Source organism: Marmota monax, unplaced genomic scaffold, assembly GCF_021218885.2.
Source record: "Marmota monax isolate L192 unplaced genomic scaffold, Marmota_monax_Labrador192_F-V1.1 WCK01_AAM20220418_F8-fsc00017, whole genome shotgun sequence".
Classification (NCBI taxonomy): Eukaryota; Metazoa; Chordata; class Mammalia; order Rodentia; family Sciuridae; genus Marmota; species Marmota monax.
In genome coordinates, this window is record NW_026695241.1 from 18,291,929 (window position 1) to 18,299,004 (window position 7,076).

Below are 7,076 nucleotides of genomic sequence, written 5' to 3' on the forward strand. Positions count from 1 at the left end.
GACCTTGCAATCCTCTCCCTTCATCCTCTGGAACCCGGGGATTATGGGCTACCACACCTAGCTCTAGCTCGTTCACTTCTTTCTGGTGCAAGGTGGGCAGGCAGCTGAATCCCACCAGCCAGGATCCAGGCAGATTCTCTGTTGTGACTGCCGGTAACCATGGTGCTATTTATGACCAGTTTTTGAGGGAACTGAAGCTTATGCACATGATAACATAGCTATTAAACCCGAACCCGGGCTGGGGAAGTGGCTCAAGCGGTAGTGCGCTCCCCTGGCATGCGCAGGGCACTGGGTTCGATCCTCAGCACCACATAAAAATAAAGATGTGTGTCCACCAAAAACTAAAAAATAAATATTAAAAAAATTCTCATATATATATATATATATATATATATATATATATATATATATCCCGAACCCAAAACTGTGAAGCCCCTATTAATAGCATCTTTTTGAAACAGACTAAAAGGATCTTTGCCGTCAAATAACTTAAAATCTGACATGGGAAATAAGACATGCTCTATAAGCAATATGAGAGAGAATATATGAATGCTAGAAGATTCTGAGCAAAACAATAAATGGAGAAAAAACTATTTGTCTTGATTTTTTTAGCCTGTTGTTGGAAGAGACCATCAGATAAAGCTTTAAGGAAAGGCAAAAGTTGGATTCACAGTAGTAGAAGTGGATGGGGGCCGGGTGAGATGGCCGGATGAGTGGTTTGGAAAGCTGAGACAGGAGTTCAAAGCCAGCCTCAACAACAGCCAGGTGCTAAGTGATTCAGGGAGACCCCGTCTCTAAATAAAATACAAAACGGGTGGGGATGTGGCTCAGTGGTTAAGTGCCCCTGAGTTCAGTCTCCCCAAAGTAAATGCACACAGGCAAAAAGGAATAAATGAAACAAGCGAAAGCATAAGGGCAGCCTCATCTTGGTCTTCCAAAGGGGCAAAATAAGTCAGACTACTTGATTCTACTTCCTTATGAGCAGGCAGCTATGTTGTATCAACAATTTGAATTTTAAAGACAATTTTGGTGTTGGAACCAAATAAATCAGACTATTTGCTGGTAGGCATAACCTTCATGGTTATTTTACCATGTGATTCTGTATAACTGTATAGAATAAGCAGTTCATGAACATGAATAATGAATTATTTTCATATAGCCAAATTGCTGTAAGTTTATTTTTATTTCTTTGTTCATTTACCAAGGCTTGTAAATCAGCATCTCTATTGATCATTTCCTGGTGACACAAATTCTTTAGTCTTCGTTCTCTCATTTTGATTAGGCCAAGGTCCCTGTGAGGGAGAGCAGATTTGGGGGCACCATTCTTATGGGGCTTCATGCAATCCCAGACCTCACCACTGCCATTTGTAGTTCAAGACTCATTTTGCCACCACCGTTGCCAGCAGAGGGAGACATGCACCCTCAAATGCTGCACTTAGGGGTTTGCCAACAGATTCCCTTTTCCTTTCTCCTGTGAAGGAGACCCAGGTCAGAAACTGCAAATGCACCCAGCCTTCTGCATTCAGTTGTTACCTGCCCTATCCATGTGAAATTTCGAGTTTTTAATCCTGCATAAGATACTCTGAAGAGTTAATCTTGTATTGAGTTCCATTCGAAGATATTTCAAAGTATACACACTACATGGCATCTAACTTAAAATATTTATAAATAATTGTTCAATAATTTTTTGGGCTGGAAACAATAGTATGTGTTATAATCCCAGCTACTTAGGAGGCTGAGCAGGAGGATCAGTGGAGCCCAGGAGTTCAAGGCCATCCTGGGCAAAACAGCAAAGTTCAAAAAAAAAATTTGTTAATTAATTATTCTGATATTTAAAATCAAATTTAAAATTAAAATTGTTTTAAAGTTATTTAAAAGTAATTAAAATAGTATAATGGAAAGAAAAAGTATTCAAAAGATACAGTTTAAAATCCCAGTTCCTATCAGTATCATTTTATAAAAGAAGGGGCATTTGACATTCTCCTGATATAGACAGGAAGATAGCACATAATTTAAAAATTTGATAATTTTGGCTTTATAAAAACTCATTACATTATTCATATTTTTCCAGTTTTGCTGAAGAGCAGTGAAAACGCCACAGGACTGGTGCCAGTTCTTGGACCAGCATTTGAGAACCATTGATTTCATTTTTCGGAACCTCATTTAACCATCTGTAAAATAGTTGTCCTCTAGTTCAAATCAGCACCTGGCATTACATTGTGCTGACCTGTTTGTAAAGCCTTTAAAGAGGACTCAATGGGCTGGGCCTGGTGACATTCACTTGTAATCTCAGTGGCTCTGGAGGCTGAGGCAGGAAGATGGAGAGTTCAAAGCCAGCCTCAGCAATGGTGAGGTGCTAAGCAACTCAGTGAGACCCTCTCTCTAAATAAAATACAAAATAGGACTGGGGTTGTGGGCACACCTGGATTCAATCCCTGGTACCAAAAAAAAAAAAAAAAAAAAAAGGACTCAATGGTCTCAATGGTGGTGTCAGTGTGGTATACTCTAGAGTCCCAGAGTCATGGGTCAGTGAGAGAGAAGGTCAGGACCTCCAACCTGGGTGCAGGTAGAGGGATCCACAGTCCCGTACTGGCAGAGGCAGAGGTCATGACAACAGGAGACCTGACCTTTTTTCTCTTAGCAGTCAGCTGGCGGGTTCCCACCATGAGGGTTAGTTCTTGGCTCATTTCTTAGGGGAGTATCTGCAAAAACAGGAACACGAAAAACCTAATGCTGAGGTTACAGTCAGGATATTAATACATACACACAGGTTTGATTCCAGGGGCAATGGAAACTCCTCCCAAATCACTCACTTTCTCCCTTGACAATACTGAAATTCCTTTAAGTGTAACTGCTTGACACCCAAACGCTCTGCAACCCAAGGAAAATTCTTTCATAACAGTAAGTAACACAGTGCTTAGGACGTGCCAGGTACTGTCCTAAGTGATTTGCCTGCATGTACTCATTTGACCTTCCCTCAGTCCTGGGAGGTGGGTGTAGCGTCCTTATTCTCCTTTGACAGGAGGAAATAGGCCCTGTCACTTGCCAAGGTCACCAGTGGTAGTTGATGGAGCCAGGATTTGAATTCCAGACGAAATGTGCTAGAGTGGAAATGAGTAATGCCACACCCTTTCCTGCTGTGCTGAGGCCAGTGGCAAGCCAAAAGCACTAGGGACAGGCGCTTGTGTCGGAGGATCACCAGGGACCGAGGTGGGGCACTGGGCAGGCAGGCTTCACAGAAGACGCCTCAGCTGGTCTCCCTCCCTCTGAACATGGTGGAGGGGTTGCTGGGGGTGGGGTGCTGATTTCAGCCCCACATGTTCCCAGATGCTCAGAAGCTGCTTTGGGCCTCATGTCCCCTCTACCTAGAATCTTTTTAGTAGAAAGATTTTAAAGTATGGCTACAAAGCCCAACATGAGGAGTGTCTTCCACATGGAAATTAATTATTCACAGTATTGAGCACTTTGGATCTCGTAGCTTCATCTAGAGGGTTTGCGCTGTGTCTGGTCCTATTTGTCTCCCACTATAGTCTGAGCTCCTTAAGGGATAGGTTTGAATTTCATGGTTTTCTCTCACAAAGCAAATTCCATATAGTAGGTATCCAACCAATCTGTTGTCAATAGGACCCAACTCCCTGAACAGTGGGCACACACATCACTGACAGTACCAGAGAGAAGATGTTACTGAGCAGGGCAGGGTGTGGCTTCCTCAGCCTCTGGGGCAAGAGAAGTCTGGGGCCCTCCTGCTCTTTTGTCAACTCCCTGATGTGCTCTGCTCTCCCCTACCTCCTGAGGCCAGTGTTGTAAGTGGTGGGGGAGAGGTAGCCCCTGACTTACCTGGGGCTTACTCCATAGTTGTCGTTCTGGCAAAGATGCTCTAGAACCTTCTACCCCTTTAAGTCATTGGGACTTTTTCATTCTGAGCATTTGTTCAAGAATGCTCTAGAATCCTTCTCCCTAACATTGGATTTAGCCCCTGGCTGACACTTTAGAATTCCATGAAGAGTCTTCTAAAACCTGGTAGTCAGTAGAGATGACAAATACAGTGGTTGCACTTTGCAGAGACGTGCCTAAGAACACCAGTGTCTCTCTTTCCATTCCTGAGGAGTTAAGGTTGGGCCTTTTGACAAGGTTTAGCTGAGGCGTTGGCCAGCCGGGCTTGGCTTGTTTAAGTCAGTATCACAGCAGGGTGGGTAGACAGGCACCAGATGTTGGATTGAAGCCTCACCCAGTGTTCATCAAGACTACCTGGTTGACCAGGTGCAGGGATGCAAACCTGTGTTCTCAGCAACTCTGGAGGCTGAGACAGGAGGATTGGAAACTCGAGGCCAGGTTCAGCGACTTAGTGAGGCCCTGTTTCAAAATTTAAAAATAAAAAGGGCTGGGGATGCAGCTCAGTGGTTGAGTACCCCTAGTTTCAACCAAAACAAAACAAAATGAAAAAAAATACCTTGTTGATTTTATCTTGATTCTATTTTCTCTTTAGCTGGTTGCCTACGACCTCAAAGTTAAATCTCAAACAGGGGACTAACACACAAGCAGTCAGTCTCCAAAGTCTTAAATATATTCTGAAAGAGTGGGCACAGTTTTGGTTTTTCACATCTAAAAGGTTTCCTTTGAAAATTTGATTGAGACCCTCTAGCCTTCCAAATTTGAAGTGCAATTTAAATTTAAGTTCTCTTTTTCTTAATGTTAAAGAAGGTGTGAGACATTGCTTACTCATTCTCCATTGCTGTATCATGTTTTGAGCCAATTTTAAGCACAGCGATGTCAAGACCTAAGGTAGAGTGGATTCTTTACAAGACAGCTCATTTATTTGTCTGAAACGTCTTGGAAATCATGTGCAAACAAAGAAATTATTCAGGGCATTTTCTTCAGGTATAAAAACGTGTGATTTGCTCATCCCAAACTTGGGACTTTGTAATGTTGAGTGTCCTTTAAGACTCAAAAGGCTGCTTTCATCTGGCAAAACCTCACCCCAGCGGCAGCCACCACGGGAGCCTTTGTGGATCTGACAGCCCTCCACGGTGGAAGTCAGGCGCTTTCCACCTCCTGCTTTGTGGACAGGGCTAACAGGATAACCCACAGGGTAAACCCAAGAAAATTCATTTCCATGTCTTGTGTTCATAGTTTAATGAAATTCTCCCTGCAGCAATTTCTGACAGGGCGTGAGGATTTTCTCCAGTGTCATCACACTGCGGCGGCAATGATTGTGTCATCCAGGTGCAGGTGTTCTTGGTTGTCCTTTACCTGTTGTCTCCCCGTGTCACATATAGCCAAGAAAGCAGATGACAGGTTCATCTCTATTACATGGGGAATTACCAAGTGGTTGCCTAGCAACCTTCCCCGGCAATCGACAGGGTCTCTGTTGTGGAATGTAGAGTGGTTGGTTTTCCTTTCAAGAATGACTATTTGCATATTTCTTTGGGGTTTCTGGGGAAGTAGGTATGTTTTCCTGGATCTGAGGCGATTAAAATGCTCTTTTGTAATGCTTTTCCCCAGTATTCATCCTATCGGAGTTCATTAGGTAACAAATTACAATGATCTGATCAGATCGTTAATACAACAATTGCTTCAATTAAATTAATTCAGTGAGCATCTTACCATCCCAGACATTACAAGGAATTGGAAATAGGAACCAGTGTGGGCCCTAGTCTCAGCAAACATAAAATTGACTGTAGGCAGTTAGGTCTTTAATGGCTGAGGAGAAATTATTAGTTGTTTATGTGTATGTAAAATGAAAGTATTTTTATTTAGAAGAATTCCTTTGTGTTTGATCAAAGGTTAGATTCCTGCCTTTATAGCTTACAGCTGCAATCAGTTCAAAACGCGGTAATCAGTTCAAAATCACTTTTAAGATGTAGCTCCTTTTGGAACCTAAATAATTAGCAGCTCTTAAACGCTTGTCGGATCGTGGCACTGCGATGGAGTCGGATGGGAAGGGGCTGCTCGCAGCCGTCTTTCTGCATAATGGCTGCCGTGGTGTTCACAGCCTCCCACCCCTATCTATCTCACACATAAGCCCTTTGCCTTTCTTTGTCTACTTTGCAGTAATGTGACTGTCTCTCTCCACTTACAGGACTTCTGCATGTTCCAAATCTTGCATTAGGGAATCCTTTGATCACTTGAGCTGACTTCTTTCCCACTGAGGAGACAGTCGCTAGACAGAGCCCGGGTGTGGCTAGCCCCTTTCCCAGGAGTTGACCAGTCTGTGAATTGGTTTGGTGTATGTCTCTTATCCTCAGGGCACCGCGGGAGGTAACTGTTCCCTGACACCTTAGCGCACCATCCTCAGATGCTCCTCCTGCCTGGAGGACACTGGGACTTGGCAAAGATAACAGAGCTCTTGTGGCTAGCTGCACCACAGTGCCAGAACGAGCACACTTGGCTGTCTCCGCTGGTCTTCCGAACCCCTGTGCCGGACTTGCTGCTTGATCATTTTATCTGTCATCCAGTACCTTTGGGTCCCTCGAGGACTCGTTCAGACCTCTCGTCTTTACATGGAGCCTCGGACCTTTGTTCCTCAAACCAGTCAGCCATAGGCGGGAGCCAAAGGGTAGGGGATTGTAGGAGACCAGACGCTGGAGATTTCCTACAAGCTTCCCCATCTCATCCTCCGACGGTGGCTGCAGAGCTCCTCACTGCCCCATCCACACAGGAGGCTCAACAGGGCTAACACTACTGCTGCCATCTCCAGTGTGTTTCCCACTCCCCATCAGTCAGCCGACACTCCCTGGGTATTACTGCCTCCCTATGGGGTTAGGAAAATGCCGTAAAGCAGGCGGGCTCTACCCCTCAAGAAGTTCATAGATCAGTTTTATAGATGCTGCAATAAAAATGTGGGACCCCAAACTGAAGATCACTTGGTTTAGGTAAAGGATGAGATCACAGAAAAAAGTGTGTAGAGAGCTATTTGATCTAGGCTTGGTTGGCTGGCCAACAAGGGAGGCCTCTCTGTCCACCTTTCAGAATGAGCCTACAGCCAGGCACAGTGGCACATGTCTGTAACCCCAGCGACTCAAAGAAGCTTGAGGCGGGAGGGTTGCAAGTTCAAGGCCAGCCTCACCAACTTAGTA